Source organism: Eptesicus fuscus, chromosome 2, assembly GCF_027574615.1.
Source record: "Eptesicus fuscus isolate TK198812 chromosome 2, DD_ASM_mEF_20220401, whole genome shotgun sequence".
Lineage (NCBI taxonomy): Eukaryota > Metazoa > Chordata > Mammalia > Chiroptera > Vespertilionidae > Eptesicus > Eptesicus fuscus.
Genome location: NC_072474.1, coordinates 66,456,040 through 66,481,222, shown reverse-complemented (window position 1 = coordinate 66,481,222; position 25,183 = coordinate 66,456,040). Strand labels below are relative to the sequence as shown.

Sequence of the window (25,183 nt, the reverse complement as noted above, 5' to 3'; positions counted from 1 at the left end):
TTCCATAGAAACTGCATCACAGCTCACTTCTCTCTCTGCCATCCTGCCCCCTCCCTTTCCTTCCACAGACATTGTTCTCAAGAGCACATGCTGATAAACCTCTTGCATGTTCAATCTCTGCTTACTGGGGAACCCAACCTGAAACAATTATGATCAGTGAACAAGACGAGGAAAAAGTCAGGTCTGGTCCACAGATGGGAAAGCTTATTGGGATTAGCCAGAAATGTACTGCTGCCACACTACAGCCTGACTCAGAGGTGGCCCCCAGAAGACTGGTGAAGGAAATGCTCTCAAGTGTTCAAACTGTAAGCAGTACAGCTTATTGTTTACCATGTGAGGAGAGGAGAGTGGTTTGAGTCATGAATATACATTAATCACTGTGACTGAAGGATCAACGATCAAATATCAGAGAAAAGGAAGACTACAAAAGAGGCAAGTAGGTGGAACAATAGAAATGAATATAGTATGCACATATTTATGTCTCACATTGCAGTATTGTGAGTATGCAAATATTCATGTCTCAGTGAGGAGCATTCACCAAAAAGGAGGCACTCAATCACCGATGATCCATCCTGTGTCATCATCTTGTTTACTCAGCCAAGTTATGCTGACACAACGAGTTATGAGTGATGTGGCCATTGTGTCAGGGATCAGGGCTGTACATGGACTATAGAGCATGGGGATTCTCTCGTCAACAGTGATCTAGCTACTGCCACTACTGAATGCCCTAGCACCACCAGCAGTGTGGCACCATCCCCCATGAGAATAGCCAAACGTCTTGACTTCAATTTTATTACATTGGACCTCTTCCTCCCTGTATCATCCTTACCAGAACTGACACCTGGGTTTTCTTTTTATACCTACGGAGCCTCCTCTAGCACTACTATTGGAATGTTTGCCTCATACCTGAAACAGCGACATGGTCTCACATGCAACATTGCCTTCCATTAACAGATTGGTTTGGGGTCTTATTTTTTACATTTTAAGAAGTGTCGTACGTGTTTATTACAATTCACTGAGAGTATTAAACACTGAGCACATGCTCCTTGGCATTGAGGTCTGACTCTGCATAGTGAGTGGCCAGTCTCCTTGGTGGCTCTTCATTCTCAGTGGGACCAGTGTTAAGGCAGTCCTGTCTTCTGGGGAGTCTGAGAATGGGGTGGCCTGTTTTCTAGGTCTAATGCCACATTTTCCTCATTTTTACTTTCACTGATGTCATTGAAACATTCAGGCTCAATCGTCTCAATGTGCCAGGGGATGAAGACACAGCCCAGAAGGAATCGATCCTAAGTGTCATCTGCGGTGTTCAGGTGGATGCCTTGCACCATGAGAACTTCTGAAAATCCAAGACATCCTTCCAATCAACTGCATGAGGATCAGGACAGAAAAGGGGAATTAACATATTTGCCTCTAGCCCCCTGAAGTGAATGTTCTTGAACACAGAGTGTTGCTCTACTCCAGCTGCTCCATGGCCCTTGCAGCCCAGCCACTGCTTGGATTCTTGGTGAGTTATCTACCATCCTTTCTGTCCAAGCTCCAGCAGCAGCACCGACTTCCGCCTCCTCAGACTTGCTGTATTGTGCCTGCCCCTGTGTCTGTGCACATACCCTTTGCCCTTGTTTCTTTTTCTGTAGTTCAAGTAATTTTTTCTTCAAAGTTGAAAAAAAGTATCATCCTGCATTATTGCAAAAATTCACTGGTACAAAATATTTTGCAGCTGGTGAGAGGTAATAAAAAGTTGATTTTTAAAATCACTATTATCAATTATCCTTACAGTACTTTGAAAATTCATAATTTCAAACTGCATTTTCTTTTTTTCTAAATTGCCCACAGTACTCAAAGTTCCTGAAGCTAATGCAGCTGTTTCAGAAAGGAGGATGAGGAGAGTGCGGAAGAGGGGGTAGCAGATGTCAAGGAATTTCCATTTCTCTTTTGATGCCCAGGTACCTGGGCACCAACCTGATTGTATCTGCAATCAAACAAACAGCTTGCCTGGCCGGCATGACTCAGTGGTTGAGCGTCGACCTATAAATCAAGAGGTCACTGTTCTATTCCCAGTAAGGGCACATGGCTGGGTTGCGGGCTTGATCCCCAGTGTGGCGTGTGCAGGAGGCAGCTGATCAACAATTCTCTCTCATCATTGATGTTTCTCTCTATCTCTCCCTCTCCCTTCTTCTCTGAAATCAATAAAAAATATATATTTTAAACACAAAGTAAATAATAACCCCAGCTCTTCACTAGTCTGGAGGAGTCTGTTAGAAAAATAGCTCTACCCTGTGATTGCTGTTAACCATTATAACTTCTGCATGGCAGTTTGGATTTACTGAAGTATTTGCAAAATAAACTTTGTTACCTTTTGGGTTATATCCACCACAAAGTCATTATTTGAGTTAAAAGCTGTGCCTGCATTTATCATGTACCTTCCCTTTTCTGTCTGCTTCATCTTGAGAAGAACAGATCAATTCCAATTTTACAGCAAAAAATTTATAAGAATGGGCACATATCCACAGAATTTTATTATACACCTCATCGGTAAGAAGCAGTAAGCCTGAGTAGAATAGCTATCTGTAGAATAGAATAGTAGGAAGGCTTCGCAAAGCCACCAGCTCAGGTATATCATTCTGTGAGGCTGGCATGCAGTCCTCCAAAATGTGGATTATATTCTGTACCAATGTCCCTTATAGACAGAATATACAGATCTGGAAGCCACGGGCAGAAGTAGTGTTGGTGCTTCTCACCATCACTCCCAGTGACCCACTTTCAGAATGTATGCTTCTTGGTCACCATCACTTTAGGTCATAGTAGAAGTCATATTTCCCAGGATGGAATACTTCTGTTAGGGTACACTGTAAGCATTCTAGTATACTTGGAGCTACAACTACCATCTGGTCAAGTTGGGCTCACATGCCCGAGGATCAGCAAGTAAAGAGTTAACTATATTGGAGTTAATAATTGAGCTTAATTCCCATGGGGAGTTAGGATTGCTGCTACCCACTGGGTCAGGGAGGAGTACATCTGAAAGAGAGGAGACTCTCTGGGATGTCTTTTGGTGCTTCTGCACTGGGTGGCAATAGAATCAGCAGTTGCAGCAGCCACAATCCAACAAGGGTAAGGCAACCAAGGGTTCAGACCCAGTGATGAAAGCCTGGGGTCATTCCACCAGGCAACAACTAGACTGTCTTCTTAGCCAAATCAAGTATAAGGGAAATTCAAAATGCACAGGACAGGATCATGGCTTCAGGGCTAGCTCCAGCCATGAGGACTGTAGATCATTCACTAACCCTCTGTTATTAAGTCCTTGAAAGTTTGGCCATTAGCATGAAAGGTACACTGCAACGGGAATGAGAGAACCTGAGAAATGAAAGAGATAAACTATAGCAGATGCCTCTTGGGCTGTCCCCAAATTCTCCCTGCATTCCACTCCAGGACTGCTGTGGTGACCAGTTCTTAGAAAGCTGTACCCAGCTTCCCACAGGTGCAGCCTGACAGCACTGGGTTCAGACCTGTGGTAAGTATCTCTCACTTCCTGCCTGGGTTTTTGCTTTTTTGGGGGTTCTAGTTTTGAAGCAGCTGCCTGGGAAATCTGTAAGAACACATGCATCATTGGGAACTGCAAAGAAATAAATGTCAGGGAGGCTTCCCTTGGCCAATGGGAGAGGAGACCGAAGCTAAAGGATTGATGTCCACCCTTTAGATATCCAGTTGGTCAATTATGAGACATATACCATCAGGCTCTTCAGAAGGAACCACAGCACGAGTGGTGTAGCCAACTCAGTAATGCATCCCTGTATTCACTTCCTGCCCCCTTCCTGTTCAATCCTCCACCACTTCTCCTTACTTCCCAGTATCATTTGCTTCTTGCTTTCAAGTTATTCAGGAATGAACTAGCTATATGGAAGCCTTTGTCTTAGGATCTGCCTTTAGAGAGTGTCTAAGACAAAGGACTATTAGGGAATCTAAAGTCATGGTAAGCCAGAAAGGAAGAACTTCTGAAACATGAAAGTGTTAACCACTTCAAGGAATTATATTTCTACACAGGGGCCTGGCAAACATTACTTATTTATTAGAGTAGGACTTGTCCTAATTAAGTTATATTTGTAGTGCCCAGCCGGTGTGGCTCAGAAGTTAAGCGTCGACCCAGGAACCAAGAGGTCATCAGTTTAACTCCTGGTCAAGGCACATGCCCAGGTTGCAGGCTCCATCCCCAGTGGGGGGCATAGAGGAGGCAGCCTATTGATGATGTTTCTCTCTCATCTCATCAATGTTTCTATCTCTCTATCCCTCTCCCTTCTAAAAAATCAATTTTAAAAAACGTATTAAATCATATTTTAGCTTTTTGAAAACTAATTATGGGACATTTAACTCTCTTTACATCTGATTCTAGGCCTAGAAACTACTCATATCTAGATCTAAAATATCCAACCTGTGATGTATCTAAGGCTGGAAGGTCTTCAACATGACACTCCCATTTATGTCACTGTGATGGGCACATGAACATCCAAAGACAATGCCTGGCTGGCCTTTAAACAAAGGGAGGTCTCCATGCTGTTGTGGATAGGAACTGGCGTACATCTTCTCTTCTGATTTCAAAACACTTTCCACTCATTTCTGAACATTTCTCAATAATGCTTGGGAATCCAGTGCCCCAAAACAGAGCAAACAAGATGAGTTTGAGGTTCACAGATGTTTCCAACTTCCTCTGAATGACACATTTTTTCAGCATTCCACATTGGTATACAAGTGTTTTCACATTTTCTTTGAAAAAACAAATTTAAAAACATCAAAGACTCTATGTTGGTATATTAGGTTTAAAGATTAGACAAAATTTATAATGCAAATATGATTATCAACAGATTTAAATTATTGAAACTTTCAAATTCGTCAAAAATCAAACATTACCATTCCTGAAAATTAAACCTAGATATTATTAGAATTTAAAATTAAAACAAAATAAAACAAACAAAAACCACACCTCTCCCCATGTATACATATATGATTCACTTGCAAAGCAAATTTGGAGGATGCTAAATTTTTGTATGTTTTCAAATCAGACAGTAGTAATAATTATGAAAAAATTAGTTATATGCCATCTTCAAACAAAATGTATCATTTAAAAATTACAGTATTCTTGACTAACCTGAAATTAAATGAGTAATGGTGGTGATGATAAAGATTATTATGGCTAGCACTTACTGAGTACTTTCAATGGCCCAGTATTTTGCTAAGTACTTTACATATATTATTCCATTTAATTCTCAAACAACTGAGGCAGGTAGATTCTAATATTATCTCCCTTTTGCAGATGCAATTACACAGGTACAGTGAGATTTAAAAGTGCCACAATAATACCCAGCATGTAAATCATGACACAGCAATGAAAGTCATTCAAAGAACCAAAATAGAGGGTGAAAAGTGTTTCATAACTCTCCAAGATATGTGTTAGTAATACTGTCTTTTAATTTAGAGGAATGAGATCAGAATAAATGATAACAACTGCTATTCCCTTAAAAATAGTTACAGTTCATATCATGAATCTACTGACAGTTCTGAAGAGTCATTTTAGAAACATTACCCTAATCCAAAAACCAGATAAAGACACCACAAAGAAAGACAATTACAGGCCAATATCCCTGATGAACATAGATGCTAAAATCTTCAACAAAATTCTAGCAAACCAGATCCAGCATTACATTAGAAAGATCATACACCATGACCAAGTGGGATTTATTCCAGGCATGCAAGGCTGGTACAATATCCACAAATCAATAAACATGATACATCAAATAAATAAATTGAGAGACAAAAATCACATAATCATATCAATTGATGCAGAAAAGGCATTTGACAAAGTCCAACATCCTTTTCTGATAAAAACGCTCAGCAAAGTGGGAATAGAAGGATCATACCTCAACATAATAAAAGCCTTATATGACAAACTTACAGCCAACATCATACTCAATGGGCAAAAACTAAACCATTTCACCTAAGAACAGGAACAAGACAGAGATGCCCGCTTTCACCACTCCTGTTAAACATAGTACTGGAAGTGCTAGCCACAGTGATCACACAAGAAAAAGAAATAAATTGCATCCAAATTAGAAAAGAAAAAGTAAAATTGTCATTATTCACAGATGACATGATACCATACAGAGAAAACCCTAAAGACTCCATCAAAAAATTATTACACTTAATAAATGAATTTGGCAATTTAGCAGGATACAAAATTAACACCAATAAATCTATGACATTTTTATACACCAATAGTGAACTTACAGGAAGAGAAATTAAAAAAAAAATCCCATTTACCATTGCACATAAAAAATTAAGATACCTAGGAATAAACTTAACTAAGGATGTAAAAGACCTGTATTCAGAAAACTACAGGACATTGAAAAAAAGAGATAGAGGAAGACATAAACAGATGGAAGAACATACCATGTTCATGGATTGGTAGAATCAACATCATTAAAATGTCCATACTACCCAAAGCAATCTATAGATTCAATGCATTCCCCATTAAAATACCAACAGCATATTTCACAGACCTAGAACAAACTCTCCAAAAACTCATCTGGAATTAAAAAAAAAAAAAAAAGAACCTGAATAGCTGCAGCAATCCTGAGAAAGAAGAACAAAGTGGGAGGGATCTCAATACCAGATACCAAGGTATATTACAAAGCCACTGTTCTCAAAACTGCCTGGTACTGGCACAAGAACAGACACATAGACCAATGGAATAGAATAGAGAACCCAGAAATCGACCCAAACCACTATGCTTAATTAATATTTGACAAAGGAGGCAAAAGCATAAAATAGAGTCATGATAGTCTCTTCAATAAATGGTACTAGGAAAATTGGACAGATATATGCCAAAAAAAAAAAAAATGAAACGAGATCACCAACTTACACCATACACAAAAATAAACTCAAAATGGATAAAGGACTTAAATGTAAAATGGGAAACCATAAAAATCTTAGAAGAAGCCATAGGCAGCAAAATAACAAACTTATGTCATAGCAATATCTTTACCGATACAGCTCCTAGGGCAATGGAAACTAAAGAGAAGATAAACAAATGGGACTACATAACAATAAAAGGCTTCTGTACAGCAAAAGAAACCATCAACAAAATAAGAAAGCCCACTCCATGGGAGAACATATTTGTCAATGTTATCTCCGATAAGGGTTTAATCTCCAACATTTATAGGAACTCATACAACTTAACAAAAGGAAGACAAACAATCCAACCAAAAAATGGTCAAAGGACCTAAATAGACACTTTTCCAAAGAGGACATACAAAAGGCAGAGAGACATACAAAAACATGCTCAAAGTCACTAATCATCCGAGAGATGCAAATCAAAACAACAATGAGGTAACATCTCACACCTGCCAGAATGGCTATCATCAACAAATCAACAAATGACAAGTGTTGGAGAGGATGTGGAGAAAAAGGAACCCTCGTGCACTGCTGGTGGGAATGCAGACTGGTGCAGCCATTGTGTAGAGCAGTATGGAGTTTCCTCAAAAAACTAAAAGTGGAACTTCCATTTGACCCAGTGATCCCACTTCTAGGAATATATCCCAAGAACCTTGAAACACCAATCAGAAAGGATATATGCATGGCTATGTTCATAGTAGCACAATTTACAATAGCTAAGATATGGAAACAGCCTAAGTGCCCATCAGCAGATAAATGGATTAAAAAACTGTGGTACATCTTCACAATGGAATACTATGCTGCTGTAAAAAGGAAGGAACTCCTACCATTTGCAACAGCTTGGATGGTGCTGGAGAGCATTATGCTAAAGGAAATAATGTCAGAGAAAGATAAATATCACATGATCTCACTCATTTGTGGATTATAATGAATAACATAAACTGATTAACAAAAACAGATCCAGAGACAGAGAAGCATTGAGCAGATGCTCAAAACTCAGAGGGAAGGTAGGGGAAGGTGGGTAAGGGGTAGAGATCAACCAAAGGATTTGTATGCACGAATATAAGCATAACCAATGGACGCAGACACGAGGGGGGTGAGGGCATGAATGAGAGTGGGGGGTGCAATGGAGGGATAAGGACACATATGTAATAATTTAATCAATAAAGATTAAAAAAAAGAAAAAAAACAAACAGATTTTTTAATAAAAATAAGTCATAATGTGCACAGTGACACTGAACTGATGAAAGGATCTTTAAAATATGTATTTTAATTATGAAAATACAGTAGGACTTTGTGATTTGCCGTGGGATTCCATGCCCTATTGTATTAAAAGCATCTGTTCTTAGGCTTTAGTAAGCATGTCTGTCATCATATTACCAAATGCTAAGAAATACACAAAACTTTTAGCCTCATTATAAATGTCTTTTGTCCTGCAGTGTCATGGCACTCAGCTTGTATTTTGTTCCTCTCTCCTCACCCTGCCCTTCTGTGTGTTTAAATTGCACTTGTGTTTGTTGAAAGTGCCCTCAGACTCCTTAAGTTTCCTTGGTAGAGGGGATTTCTGGACCCTCTGTAGAATCCTTGGGGCTTTGGCCAGTAATCCCTTCACAGCTGTTCCCTCTCCACCTGGCCTGGTTCCGAGGAGATGATGCAAGGCTGTGAAAGGGGCCTGTGCTTGGGATGCAGCTGAGGGGAAAGCGTGCTGGAAAGATCAGAGAGACTTCCCCATAAACAGAGCTGTGACTCCCTTGGCTCTGGGTGAGCAGGGTTAGAGGTTGTCCTTCAGAGGGGAACACACAAACAGTGCTTCCCCATCATTTACGCAACATGGGGAGGTGCCTTTGACCTGTTTTACTCTCTTGCAAACATGGTTCAGTGTCTCATAATAAATGATTTCACCATGTGCTGGATCTTAATGTATTGCGTTCAGAGCAGGCCCTCAGCACAATTACAGAGCAAGCCAGGTCCGTCCAATGCAGCCTCCTCCCTGTTGACATCGCCAGCCACCATTGTCTCTATTTTCCTTGTTGTTGGGTTCTGACTGTCCTTAAACTGCACCCGGCTGATGTTGACACGCCACACCTCAGTCTGATCTCCCTGGTGGCTGGATGTTCTGAATCTTCTCACAACCAAAACTCACTCCTGCGTCATCAGGATTACACAGGGATCAGGCCTAAACTGGCAGTCAGACATCCCTCTCACAATCCAGGACTGCTGGCTCCTAACCACTCACCTGCTGGCCTGATTGCCCCCAACTGCCCTCTCCTGCCAGCCCAATCACCCCCAATTGCCCTCCCCTGCAGGCCTGGTCACTCCCAACTTACCTCCCCTGCACTGCCAACTGCCCTCCCCTGCTGGCCTGATCTCGCCCACAACTGCCCTCCCTGCCAGCCATCTTGTGGTGGCCATCTTGTGATGTTGTGAGGCATCGTGTGAGGGCACGAGGACCACCTAGGATTTTATTAGTATAGATAGGTTTCTGAGGTTAAGTCACTAAGGACCATGTAGCTTCCTCATGCTTCTCCTGGGAGAATATGCCAAAGAAGCTTGTCACCAGGTAAGAAGTCTATGGCTTCCTGTTTAATTAATGATAGTTTTCTTTACCTCAGATTTCTAGAACCTCCACATTCTGATGCTAGGCTGCTCGCCCCCTCCAAGCACCATCAGCTCCTGCACTCACCTTCTTTTACAGTGACATTGGGCTGAGAACGATGTTACAGCTGCTACTTGGTGACTGGGCTTATCTGGGCAGTGAGAGGAAATGAGATACCAAAACGATTCTGAGATTCCAAAGTTGGATGAGTAACAGCTGATATCTTTACTAGAAAAAGGGAAGTCAGTTGAGAGAATTAATTTAAAAGAAAACATAAATCTAGTATAAATCATGCTGTCACAAAAATCCTCCCTGTGTACATCCTCAGTTCCCTTGCATGGCTCTCATGAAGCACGGTAGACTGGCGAAATCCCCATCCTAGTTATATTCAAATCTCTGACTGCAACTGCCCCTTCACCCGGGTGAACACAGTTGGAAAAAATCACACAACTTTCAATGTAGGTGCCCACTGTCAAATAAGCCCATAATGTTGTTCAAATGTGTTCCCCTAATCCATTCACTCTCCCAGCCTTCTAAGGACCATTTCAAACCTCCTCTGCCCTCATCCACCCAACACATCCTCTCCCAACTTCATGTCAGCTCTTGATTTTACTTCCTTTAACAGGAGAATAGAAACAATAAAAACCAACTCAAATAAGCGTGCATCACCACATCTAACCACCACCTTGCATTTGTGCCCATGTAGTCTTCCTACCTTCCTGTCATCCTGTCACTTTGTACTTTCTGTTGCTATCTAAGGTCCTTTGTATACTGGATCACACGACTTCTTGTCTACTCAAGGCTGTAACTCTAGCAATTCTTTCTCTTCTCTTCCATCACCAATTTTCCCTCTTACCTGAATAGCTCCTAACAGCTTATATGCATGCTATTATCTCTTGATTTCAAGGACCCCCTTCTCTTGATTTCAAGGACCCCCTCCAGCCACAACACCATGCTGGTCTTCCCTTTAAATACTGTTTGTATGCACTATTTTTTTTTCCGTGTTATTCTGTGTTGGTTTCAGGTGTACAGCTTAGTGGTTAGACAATCATATACTTTACTGGTACATAGTGCTCCCCTCAATATTTCCAGTACCCCATCAGCACCATCCATCGTATTGCAGTGTCATTCACTATAGTTATTGACTATATTCCCTACGCTTTACTTATGTCCTCCTGACTATTTTGTAAGTACCAATTTGTTCTTTTTAATCCCTTCACCTCTTTCACCCAACACCTTTTTCCCCAACACCTCTCTCCTCTGGTAACCACCAGTTGCCTTTCAGTGTCTATGAGTCAGTTTCAATTTTATTGGTTTGTTTTTATCTTTTTTTTAATCTTTAGATTCCACATATAAATGAAGTCATATGCTTTTAATTTTCTTGCCCCTTACTCTTGAACTGCTTCTGACCTGCAATGACCTCCATACTGTTAAATCCAATGGTTAATTCTTAATCCTCATCTCATATACCTCTCTTCAGTGGTTATACTGTTGAAACTCTTTCTTCATCTGGCTGCCAAGATTTCACATTGTCCCTATTACCCTCTACCTCAATGTCCACTCCTTCTCTGGCTCCTTTGCAAGCCTGTCCTTAGCCCCCCAACCTTTACACTTTGGAGTGACCCAGACCTCAGCCCAAGACCCCTTTTCTTTTCTCCCTGCACACCCTACCTCAGTGATTCAGCAAGTTTTGTAACTTTAAATATAATCTATATGCTGATGACTTGCAATTTTACAATTCTTCCTAAGCATTCTTCTGTACTCCAGACACATATATCCGGCCTATGCTTTATTGATATTTTCATTTGGATGCCTAATAGGTATCTCAAACATATTGTATCCAAAACCTGATCCCCTCCCCAGCCTACCAACTGTCAGTCTTCCCAGTCTTGGTTAATAGCGATTTCTTCCTTTCTGTCTTTCAGATAGTCATCCTGAATTATCCTTCATGCCTCTCCTCATATCTCACACCTCCTTTGTTAGCAAATTCTACTGGCTCTACCTTCTAAATATAGCTACAATTTTCCTCATCTCCCCGCATCCATTGCTCCCACCTTTTACAATTCCACTATTACCTCTTGATGGAATTATTGCAATAGACCCGAACAGACAATTGTTTCCACACTTGCCCACGCAATCTGTAGTCTAGTCTCAACACACCAGCCACATTATACTGGTCCTTCAAAACTTTGAGTTCCCATCTTGTCAGTGCCCAAGCCATTATCTGCAGAGAAGCCTATGAGGCTCTACTTCAGGGCACCATTATCTCTGACCTCAGTGCCAGCTTTTCTGTCTCCCTTTTCCAGAAACACTGGCTTCCTGGGTACCCGTGAGCATTCCAGCCTCATTGCTGCCTCAGAATTTCTGCACGGTGTCCTGCGCCTGGAGGTCTAACCACCCCCAACTCCCACCTCAACCCCCCCCACCCCCCGCAGACTCCCTCCCTCACTCTTTCAGTTCTGTGTTTCAATACTCCCTCACTCTTTCAGTTCTGTGTTGAGAACTTCACTGACAACCTTTTTAAAAATTGGGGCCCTCCCCTCTCCCCACACTGGCACCCTTTTCTGCTTCCTTGTTCCATTTAGCACCAGCTGACATCATCTCAGCCTCCCCTTGCTCTGTGGAGGCCCAGATATGGCAGTGCAGGCAAAAGCTCGTCATGTTACCACTACACACCACCTGCTGCTGCAGCAAAGGCTGGAGTGAAAAGTGGCCCAAGAAGATGTGAGGCCAAGTATGTGAATCACCCAGTTTAGATGCCAATTGGCATAATCATACCAAAACATCAGCCTGATTTTTCCCAACTTGTCTATTAAAAGCATGGCCTCTTATGACCTCCCCCGGCCCCCTTTTTGTGACGTGATGTTATGGAAACAGATTTAAAACAGATTTCCATTTATTTCTCTACCTGCTTAACACTTTTATCCAGTCCATTAATCTTCCATTCACCATTTCCTTTAAAAAATTTGTTTTAAATTTATGCTCACCTTACTGTACTTTCAGTACGTGCAAAAAATGTATTTGACATTGTTGATGTTTTCCTATCACCCAAAGCACCAGTTTGTTATGCCTCCAGAAAGGTGTCCTTTCTGTGATGGAGAAAGACATAAATAATGTGCTTTTTTTGGGATATCTTAACAAGTGGATTTTTAACTCCTATTTATATAAAAGTATATCTTAATATGTGCATTTGTATATTTACATGTTTTTTTTAAAATGAAGAGCAAATACATAATGTTTGGAAGTAAGATATGAAAATCATTTTCACAAGTTACATATGTCCTGATAACTTATAAGTGGTGAAACTATATAAGGTCATCTCTAATTAGTGAAAATATTTTTAATTTCACACTTCCCACATCTTGTACTCTGTGTATTAGAATTACTTAAGATGTTTTAAGACTTTAGAAAAATTTTAAATGGTAGCTTATAAAATTCTCAAAATTAAATTAATACCTCTTTAAACAGTTTGGAATTGTGAACTTTTCATTTGACAAAAAGGGATTTTGAAATCATTTTAAGTTGATAGCTGAAAGATGATTTTTTAATAGTTTTTATTGCTTTCAGAGAGGAAGGGAGAGAGAGAGGGAGATAGAAACATCAATGATGAGAGAGGACCATTGATTGGCTGCCTCCTGCACACCCCCTACTGGGGATCAAGCCTGCAACCTGGGCATCTGCCCTTGACAGGAATTGAACCAGGACTCTTCAGTCCGCAGGCTGACGCTCTATCCACTGAGCCAAACCGGCCAGGGCTGAAAGACAATTTTTATAACTCAGAGCCACCTTAGATATTTTTCATGTGACAGAGATGATTGGTGGGTTTAATGATATAATTGATCTCAGAACAAAAAACAATATTTTCAGAATAATGTATTCACTTTTTTAGACCATTTCAAGGACAGAGTTCAGCAGAAGCACAATAATTATAGAAATATGTTTCTCCAGCATGTAAAATTTCAAAATTCATTGAGAAAGTTCAAATCCTAAACTCATTCACATTAATTATGTGCACATTAAACCATACCACTTTCCCTTCCATATCAACATGGAAAAGAGGTAGTGAGATCAGATGAGAACCCAGTTCCTGGAACACGGGAACGAACCGAGGCATGTGATTCTGGCCTGACCCATTGTGATAACACACTCAGTGGCCACAGTCACCAGCTCAGAAAGACATATGTGGCCTCAACCCTCCTATAATTTTTCATGCAGAGGCTTACAGAAACATTTTAATTTCTGTAAGATCACTGAGTTGGAATGATAGGAACTTAAGGCTATTGATAACTGTATCACCTACCACATGGAGAAAGCCTGCCTGGATTAGGAGAGGATGAGATAAACAAAGGCACGGGAAATAATAAAAAGTATGTAATTATTCCCCATATGTGTAGCTCCCCCCTCTAAATGACAGCATCTGCCCTTACTGAAGCAAGTGGGAGCACACCAGATGAAGTGATAATCTGGAAGAACAAGAAGCCCAGATTCCCAGCATCCCATGCAAGCAGGATTACAGCTCCACCAGGAAACGCTGGGATCCAGAGACCAGCCTGCACATAAATATGTGCTGACCAAAGAGGTTCCAGATGATGACACAGGAGGATCCTGAACTCACCCCCTGACAGGGACACAGCGAATCTACAGCTCCATATAGAACAATTTCCTCTGAAAGAAACCACAAATCTAGCTGAGCAACTCCTCCACATCAGGCAAACATGGAAACACCCACATCTCAACCTGTAGGAGAGACTGAGACTCAGTCTCACCATACGTACCACCCCCAGCATGGTGACCCACAATCAGGAAGGAGCTTACAACTCCAAGCTTCTCCCTGAGGAGTGAAGGGTTTGAACCCCACTTCTGACACCACAACTTTTAAGATCTGCACCTGAGTGACCAGCCCCCAAAACATCTAGCTTTGAAAGTCAATGGGGCTTGAACATCCTCAAGACCCACAAGGCTATAGTGATCAGAGAAAGTTCTCAAATGGGGCATGTGTACTCACGGTGGCTCCAACCCAGGGCCCAGCGCAGAAGCAGCAGACTTAAACACCACGTATTCTTGCTTGTGCAAGAATCATTAATAATAATCATCACTTTGTTGCCTATGGCAGTCAGACTTATGTGCCACTTTCAACTACAAAAAACAACCACATAACTTGATTAAGGGATGTAAAGAGGCAGTGATTTAATTAATTAATTGGTGATTAAGAAAGACTCCCCCACCCAAGGGAATCTGAACTGGATGTGAGTCCCTTTTTGCAGTGTGATGTCATATCTTCTAACTAAGCCAAAACTCTACTCAACAACAAAGAAAATAAGGAGCATTTCCAAGAGAGCATGATCCCTTTCTGACTGCTGAAAAGAGACCCTCAGTCATTGGTGACTGACTGAACAGCTATCCTGTATGTGCCCGATGCATTTTGAACACACATGTGGGTATTGGCCGGTTGCAGTATTGTGGTAATGCTGTTGGGCCACGATGTGACAACATCACTCCCTGTGTATGGGGATGGGTTCTCTAGTAAAAGGCACATGCGTGTATAGAGTTAGTCATCATGACTGTCAAATTCCTGGGGATAGAGGTGTGTCTTTCACACAAGTATTTAGGGAGGGGGGGTCATGAGGAACAACAAAATTAAAATTATTCTGCTGAGTTCTCAGAAGGCAGAGCTCTGAATGAAAGTTACAGGGTGTAGGATTCAGACAAAAAGAATGGCTCTCTGGCATTTCTCATCATTATAAGCATTCAAAGCAGATTTTTCAGAAAAGTTTAGAGAGTATTCTTGAATTGGGCAGAAGAAAACACATACATGTTTCCAGCATTGGCTTGAATGATTTTCACTTCAACTATAATTTCAAGTATCCTATTCTCCAAGATCCACACATAACTGTGCAGTGTGCGAGTTCTTTAATAGCAACATAGGAATCTGAATAGCCAGCGTTTCCCCACTGCTTCATATTTGTATGAAGCACTCTTAGCAGTATAAAAAACTAGTAGACTTGAAATCAATATGCTTTACTGCTTCACCTTTAAAAACAGCATGTCAGATTTTTAAAACAAGTGTCTGCTATCAAGAATTGTCAAGGATCTTAAGACATAAGAAACAGATCACAATGATTTCTTTATTTTTGTGGGTAAGTTTTACTTGCAATAGAAAGGAAAAGTGGAGTGTGGGAAAGTGCCTTTTAGAAAATTACATTTTTCCAAAGGTTATTGTTAAATGTAAGTAAGGCAATCAACCATCTGATTCTGATTTCCAGTCAAGAGGCATAGAGGTTCATTTGATTAGAAACAGAGAAACTTGTAGTTATTAAAATATTGATGACAGAGAACAACACCATCAACTGTACTGATCAGAAAACAGGAGTCCAATAAAGGAGAAAAATATTTTATGTCACTCATCAATTTTAGAGTGCATATTCCCCCAGGACCATCCTAAAGCCAAAATTGTGAAAGCATTTCCCACTAGTGCACATAATGATTGCTATTCCATTATTTGCATGATCTGGGTGTCTCTGAAACTTAGTTTCTGTGTAAGAAAGAATTTATTAGGGTAAAAGGCATTTTTTGCAGTCATTAATGTGATCTCCATACTTGGGGTTACCAATGACCTAAATGAAGAGAACACAGGTAATGTATAGACAAAGAGAGATAGATGAGCATATAGCTGCCCTACTGCCGTTGCTCTGTTCACAGTGAGGATTGAGCCATTCTAATCCCCTTGGATTTTTTTATGTACCAAAACAGCTTGGGCCCATCAACAAATTGCAGTGGCATATGGTCCAGGTTTACGAGTAATCTGGCACATGATTAAGGCAAGGGGGATGTCATCCTTCAGCAAATACTGAAAATATTGTCGGAGAATTTGGTGGGCTTTTAAAAAGTCAAACTGATAAAGTTATAATTTTTCACTACTTCCCAAAATCAACAATTAATTTTGTCAAATAAAAATTTCCTTAAATGTAGGAAGTCACCATGGGGAGAAAAATCAATAGCCAAAGTGACAAGAAATAGCAGTTCTGTTTGTCTACTGTAGAATCAGTAGCTTGTCTGCTGATCTTCAGGATTCCCAGGGGCCACACACTAAGGCTGGGTTTCACTGAGAACCAGGTTTGCAGTCCCCTGCAATCAGTTTACTGTTGTACTTACAGCCATTCTAAGGTCCTAGTGATGAAACAATTTCACGATGTGAATGTAGGTATGAAGGGTAGTGTCCAATATCACCTCATCCATGTTTCTCAAAGTGGAGTAAGTCCCCAATAATAGCAGGGGAACCAATGGGTGCACATTAGATACATCTGATGAGATTATAAAAATATCAGTGCTAAGAATCTACTCCAGATATTTAGATTTAATGAGACTTTGGTGAGACCCAGACATTGGCATTTTAAAAATGTAACCTAGTATTCCTACTGTCCATCCACAGCTATGACCCATTAAATTAGGACAACACTTTGGTGTGCTCAGTGGTACACAAAACTATAGGGTAAAAACTGAATATATATTTCTGGAAAACCCATCTTACTCAAGGATTTGGGGAAGAAATCTTTTCATTAATTTTGTTCTTCTTTAGATGCTATTTTAAATGTGAAACATTATACTTATACTAAGTCTAAGACAGATATAAGTACATAGTAAATTACAAAATTAACATGAAGTTTTCAGGTAAAACTCTGCATTGATACCCTGAGAGGAATATTTTTGTTCATTCATTAAACATTTTTGAAGAACTAATATGCATAAGTATCACTCAAACATTGAGGCTACTTCAGTGCTTTAAATTTCTCTCATTTGTTTACTCATACACAGCAATCTAATAATTACATACTTAAATATTTATCTAATCACCAATTTAGGGATATATTGTGTACATGTGTGTTTTAATCAATAAAAAATTAAGACTCCTTAATGCTAGACCACATCTATATCCTAACAGGTATAGTTACACAAGCCTGATTCCCTCATAGGCTATTCTAATCCCTCATAGGTTATTTAACATTTATGACTATGCGGACACTGAATAACAACAGATCGAGCAGCAGTAAGAAAATAGGTAAAAATGTTTCATCTCATTCTGCTTAGTATCACAGTGTTCTTTAGAGCCACACTATAGCATGAACAATTCAAGTTTTGTCTTTGCTCTGACCATTATATTCTTCCTTTACCAAGTTATTTCTTATTGAATTAAAGCTAATTCATTCTACAAAAATTCATAATCACGTAATTCAATCTGTGTATAGAAGGATCAAATTTCCCTGAATCTCTGCTCTAAGCACATACCATATGAGAGACAAGCCAACTTTAACTTCATTATCTTCTAGTCTTTTGACCTTGAAACCAATATCAGCACTTGCTCCATCAAGATTCCAGAAACTTCCCTTACTGATGACCTTCCTTACTTTTCTCTTCATAGTTAATTAATCAAAATGTATTTATTGATCCATCTTTCCTACATCTACCTTCCAAGGGAGAAAAAAATAGAAGTTTTATTTTACTCTCATCAAAGTCATTTTTTGCAAAAACTCCTGCTGAATAAACCAAACAGTGACCACTTGGCCAGCTGCAGAATCAGCATAGCAACACAGTCACCTCATCCAATCAAGACCCCTGTACTACCTGGGCTTTTAGGCAGGCTCCATAGCCAGTAATACAAACTGACACAAAAGAACAGACTTGACAGATTCATGACAAGGGCTCTGTTGGGGATAAAAAATGTCTCCAGTTTTAATTTAAAATATTCATGTTGAATACTTATGTTATTTGGAAACCCCCACAAATGTAAATGAAGGAAGTTTTCCAAGAAGGGTGGACTAGATCCTTTGCATTGGAACAAAATCTTGAGAAGTCTCCAAAGTTTACTGAAGAACGAGGGAGAAATGAGAGAACTAGTTACAAGAAGGTAGTTTCCAGCATTGGAAAGAATCGAGTTACTTCCCCCATTTGCTAAGATCAGAGAGGATTTTGATGATTTGCATGGAAAAAATTTTAGATGGGCAAGAGCTATTTTTTAGTCTGTGGATTTTTAAAGCAAAAAGATCACAGCATGAAGTAACTACAGCCTGGGCCAGAAACAGTGGTAAAAGGATTGGAAGTGATTTTCCTGGCTTCCCCATGAGTCATGTACATTCTAGTGGTATTAGAGTGAGTTTTGGAGAAGTGAGCTACTAACCCCAACAAAGTTGTTTCAGGGCTGATAGAGAAGAAATTGGAGTCAAAGCATAGAGTCAAGAAAGCTAAGATGCAGCTAAGAAACAAAATCCCAACACAAACCCAGGTAAGAAATAAAGTAGCATATTTAGATGAGATAAATGGGTTTGTTGATAGAGATTGCCCAAATTCTCCATATGCTCATTTGATACAGAATTATATCTTCTATTAGTTAAATGACAAAATAATTTTCTAAGATTTCTTTTTTTTTTAATTTTTTAAGATTTCTTATTCCTGATTTAGGTTTCCCCAGGATTTCTGGGAAAAGTGAATTCTATAGACAGTGATTATTACTGGAACTCAAGAGCTTACACAATCAAGGAAAATCCAGGAAAGGCACAAACTAACTAGAAACCACAGCCACACTATCCCTCAATATTTGCATTCTTCCAATTTGAAATGGGAAAAATAAGCACACTATACAACAGAATAAGAAAGTCCCAGTCTAAGAGCTGAAGAAACCAGAGTTCTAGCTTAGAAGTCACACAGAGAAAGCAAATTCTCCCTCTGCTTTTTGTTCCCTTCATACCTTCAACTGATTGGATAATGCTCACCCCCGCTGGAGAGGGCAATCAGCTTTATTCAGTCTACTGATTCGAATGCTAGTTTAACCTAGAAAGATCCTTAAGACATGCCCACAACTAATGTTTAGCAAACATCCAAGAACCCCATGGCCCACTCAAGTTAACAAAATCACTACAATCCTTTCATTCTTAAATTTATCTATATTGGATGATAATTTATACCATCACTCTTCTCATTTTTCAAGCCTTAATTAGTTTGTCTGCATGGCAGTAGTTACATCTGTAACCCAGGCTCTTTCTTTGAACTCCTTTGACTTAGGGAGACCACTCTCACATGGTTATACTCTGACTTCACCAGCTATTACTTCTCAGTCTATTTTAAAATGTCCTCTTTCTCTATCTGCTCCTTAAGAATCAGTATTTCTCTAAGTTGTCCCTTAAACTTCCTCTTGGATAATATAGTCATACTAATGGCATCAATTGTTATCACTATGCAATAACTCTCAGTGGTTCATCTCTAAACCCAGATCTCTTTCCTGACCTCAAGGTCTTTATATACAACCACCCATGGAAGTCCCCATTGGATGCCTAAAAAAGACAGTGTAAACAGAACCCACCTCAAGCCAAAACAGTTTCCCTTCAGATATACTTCTCTTTGCAGACTTCCCTACCTGGGTGAATAGCAGCACCTACACGAACTCTTCCTATCAAGGACCTGAACATCATCTTGAACCCATCACCTTCCCTTACTCACCTACCTCATATCAAATTAATCATCAGTTTCAGTTGATTCTACTTTTTAAAATATCTCCTAAATTTTTGACATCTGCCTATATCAATAGTGTTTACCTTGATTTGGCACTTTCTTATTTCTTACTTTGTTTACTGTAACAGCTTTATGTCTGGTCTCCCTGCCTTCATTTGTAATCCCCTTTACCCTACTTGCCACATTGCTATCAGTCTGATCTTTCTAAAACCTACAATGGCTTCACAGAGACTTCAGGAAAGGGCCTTCATAATGTTATCTACTCTGTATATCAGTGTATTCCATTAAAAATTACTGATTTGAGCCAAGTCTCTCATGTTTTTGCACATACTTCTTCCTTTCCCTAGAGGGACCCTCCTAACCATTCTTACTCCAAATTAGTCTCACTTTGCCTCAATATTATGCTGTGAGTCATTCAGGCTGAGTTAGGTAGCCCTCCTTACACAACATTCTTTGCTTCCTTTCATTACAGAATTCACTATCCCATAGTGTAATGTCTATAGTTGCTGTTCATTTTTACTACTAGACTATGAACTTTGGAACATCTCTGCATCCATTGTGAGGCATGGCACAGAATAGGCTCTCAACTAAGGTTTGTGAAGTAAATAACTAAAAGAATAACATTGGAATAACATTTCTCTTCTTAAAAAAGACTAGTTTAATCCAGATATTTAAAAATCCTGCAAAAGTGCTAAAATTACTTGGCTACACTCTGCTCATGGTTCAGGGCCTCCATTTCATGCTTCAGCATGTAACACCTGTAGCTGAATTTTTATTCTCTATTTTTTGATCATTAAGTCACACTCTGCTGTCTGGTATGCCTATAGTAAGGCTGTGCTTATGCAGTATTTATTTCGAGCTTCCAGAAATGCAGAGCAGCCATTACAGAGCTCCTTTTCTTGTACAGCCACCTGCTTGCTGAGACATATGTTCCTCCTCCCTAACACTTGTGTTTCTGAAATGCTTTTAAGATAGACACTACTGTAAAGACTCTCAGTATTCGATTATCACTGTTCTTTTACACTTAAAGGATGAGAAATAATATCTCCTTTCCTTGGCCCATTTGTAAAATAAAATATTTAAATTATGTTGAAAAATTATTAAAAGATATTTTTAAATAGGGAAAAGAAAATTTTCTTGCATAAGCCATGTCATTCAGGCTGAGTTAGGTAGCCCTCCTTCCACAACATTCTTTGTGCTTCCCAATTGGAAAGCATGGTCAGTTACTAACAAAGGTCTGAGCAAGCAGTGGAAGAGGAGCTTTGATTTAACATGGAATATTATTAGCTTACAACAACAACAACAACAACAATAAAATCCATATTGGATCATCACATATTCAAGTTGGAAAGTGAGAGAAACTATCATATATAATAAAAGCCTAATATGCAAATCGACTGAACAGTGAACGACAAGCTGAACGACCAGTCGCTATGATGTGCACTGACCACCAGGGGGCAGACACTTAATGCAGGAGCTGCCTCCAGCCTGCAGGCCCCAGGCCAGCCAAGGCGGGTGCCAGTGGAGGGCCCCTGGATTGCCCTCCTGGGCATTGCACAGATCATCCGATTGCCGGCCAGACCTGGGGACCCTACCCATGCACAAATTTCCTGCACTGGGCCTATAGTCACTTATAAAAACCTAACTCAACTTACCCCTAAGAAGAGTTTTGCATGGAAGAAAAGTAAAATAAATACTTCTCAGTTCACTCAATTTCTGTTGATAAATGGTTGAAAGTGTTTCCTTGCTCCCAAAAGACTAAAAGTCTCTGAAATTCTATCCACCAAGAATTCTGTTGCTATTTGCCCCTCTTCTATGACCTTCACCCTATTGATCTGCTTCTCATTGCCTTACACAGTGGTATAACTGAGGAAAACCTTTATGCTATGAAATCAAATTTAAGGCAATGAGAACTGACAAAGTATTTTTAAAGGTGTATCCAAAGAGTAGTAACCCGGAGATCTCTTTCCTTGTCTTTCTCTCTTTAGAATCCCTCAGGGTCACATAGGCTTGGGTGTGTCTTACTTTCATGGGTTCCTTCTTCACTTTGTTTTTGGTCTCTGCACACTTGCTTTTATCTAGGTCCAAAATGCATTTAATTCATATTTTACATAAATTTTATCTAGAATTTTGTTTAATTTAATTAAGAGGAACAATGAGAATCTTTCATACATGTGTACATCTTATTTTTTAATATAAAGAGAAACCTGACATTTGAGAAGAAAAAAGAAAAAACAATAAACACTATAATTAATATCCTCATGGAAGTAGGAAGAGGGTTTGTAGCCATGCAATAAGAACAGGATAACATAATGGAAAATGTTTGAAATATGAGAAAGTGCTTTAGTAACTTAAAAATATGAGAGAAGAAATATAAATGATTAATGGGAATACTGCAAAATAAAGTCGAGGAAATGACTCAGAAAGTAAAACTAAAAGGCAAAACAAAGAAACAAACAAATAAAAAAACATCAATTCAGGAGATGAACATCTAACTTAAAGGTATTCTAGAAAAAAATGTTTTAAGTCAAAGAGGAAATTATTAAAGACGATACAAATAAGTTTCCTAGAACTTACGAACACGTAATTGTGATTTCACTTTTAAAGGTATCAGCAGGACGACCAGGAATGGGGGCGGGGGCAGTCAGTGAGGAGAGGAATGCAGTAAAGAAAAGATTGCAAAAAGCTTTTGAAAAGACAAGACCCAGCCTCGGGTTCGAGCGCGTTCTCTGGGCCTGGGCTATGACCTGTGCACGGGCAGCTGGATCCCGCTAACGCCTTTTGTTGGATTTCGGCTCTTCCCCCCCCCCCCCCTTTTATAATTGTCTATGCAATTTTAAGCGGGAATAAAGTGCAGTCCTCAGTTGTGGAATTGATGCAAACGTAGGGCGCTAATTGCAACGTTGTCCTGGGGACAGTTACAACTTAAAAAGAACTGGTTTTTCAAGTTATGAACTGTTAGGACAGCTCAGCAAGCACATGCAACATGCCAGTAAGCAGATTGTGTCCTACAAGCCATACAAGGACATCTGGACTGCATCGTGTTATCCGCTACTCCCCCCAACAAGCCCTTAACTTCACCTTCAAGGATAAGTAGAAGCAGGTCTTAGACATGGACATGGACAAGCACACGCAGTGTTTTGCCGGCAACCTGGCCTCTGGCTCTGCTGCCTCTCCATCTACCCACTGGGTTTCTCCAGAACCCATGGGGGTGCAGGAGGAGCCAAGTGGTGGTGGGAGGTGGGGGAATCGGCACCCAGAGGGAACTCAAAGGCCTTGGAGCCTGTCTAGTGAAGATCTGTCTAGTGCCAATATCCAGGGCCTATACTAGGGCTTCAACGTCTCCACACGGGGCATCAGCATCTACCGGGCTGCCTACTTTGGTACATCGCTGTCCCCAAGGACACCCACATCACAGTGAGCTGGATGATCATGGAGATGGGTGACTGCTGTGGCTGGCGTGGTCTCTTACCCCTTCAACACTGTGAGGTGGTGGCTGATGCCGTGGGGCACAAAGGAGCCGACAGCACGTAAAGGAGGGAGGGGGTGTGGACTGCTGGTAGAAGATTTTCAAAGACAGAGGGGAAAGGCCTTCCTCAAAGACACCTGGTCTAAAGTCTTCCGGGTCATAGGCGGCACCATGAGCTAAAAAGTCATCTAGGTGACTCACCTAGACACAGGCATCCAGAGAATCACCTAGAATACTTCACTGTTACGGGCCACTGACCTTCCATCAATTCCAATGTCTTTACCCAACCAGATGGTGTGTAGAAGGCTGGGGCGGGCTCTAGAATGGGCTCATGGTGATCACCGCCACTGGCACCCTGATTCCACGCACTGGTTACAGGGAGAGGAGAACCTGACCTCTTTGTTAGTCCACAGGCAGGGCCGATGCCCCAGGCAGACCTAGATCCAGGTGCTTGTAGGACAGAGCTGTGTGTATTTCCTTAAAGGAAATCATGTCTCCCATTTGTTTGTAAGCACTATCCTCTTTTGCATACCTGAGTATTTGTAATGATGTGCTATGTTGAGCATTCTGCTGCAAACAATTAAACCAGACACAGGTAGAAAAAAAGAAAAGAAAGAAAAGAGGAAAGAAAAAAAGTTTTTGGAGAGAAAAAAAAAAATCATATGCCAAGGATCAGTAATCAGAAGAATATTAGACTTATCCACAGCAGCACTGGGGCCTGAAATAGAAGACAGTAAAAAAGTAACCGAGGCCCTGGCTGGTACAGCTTAGTTGGTTGTAGTGTTTTGATTACAGTCAGGGCAAGGACACATACCCAGGTTGCCGTTGGATCCCTGATCCCCCAGTTGGGGCACATGCAGGAGGCAACCATGGATCTCTCTCTCTCTCTCTCTCTCTCTCTCTCTCTCTCTCTCTCTCTCTCTCTCCTCTCTAAAAACATAAATAAATAAGTAAATAATTTCCAACCTAGAATCCTATAGCCAGTCAAATAACCAATGATTGAGAAAATGGAATACAGATACTATACTTTCAAACATGAGACACTTCAAAACATCAGTCTCTCATGAAAGCTACCTGAGGATGCACTCTGACAGAATCAGAGAGTGAATCAGTAATGTAGAAGACATGAAAGCCAGCAATGTGGATCAAAGACAGAAAAGGACAAAATGGCTGTGAAGAAATCCTGGAAGGTCTAGTGATTGACAGTCAAGATTGGGACAATAAGATTAAAAATTCCTGGAGGAATAGAGAGGACTTAAAGAAAAAAATAATTTTACACAATATATTTTTATTGATTTTAGAAAGAAAGTGAGAGGGAGTGAGATAGAAACATCAATGATGAGAGAGATTCATGAGGAGAGATTGGCCATCTCCTGCATGCCCCCCACAGGGGACAGAGCCCACAACCCCGGCATGTGCCCTCATGGGGCATTGAACACACCTCCTGGTTCATTGGTCCACACTCAACCACCAAGCCACACCAGCCAGGCAAAAAAACTAATTTAATTCGTAGCTTATTTGATGTGCTTGGTCAGTTCTTTCAAAAATTTTACAAATTAATTAACAATTTATAAGTAAATAAATAAAAAAGACAATTAACTCTAGAAACAACAAAAATTGTGCAACAATGGAAAGCCACTTTATTACATCAAGCAGCTCAGCAGTAATTAATTCTATGT

The 25,183-nt window shown here is 40.2% G+C and overlaps 1 pseudogene; it reads left to right on the top strand.

Annotated features, from left to right (window-relative positions):
- The first annotated feature begins 23,021 nt into the window (after positions 1–23,021).
- Positions 23,022–23,684, top strand: LOC129150469 (ADP/ATP translocase 3-like; annotated as a pseudogene).
- Positions 23,685–25,183: the final 1,499 nt, after the last annotated feature.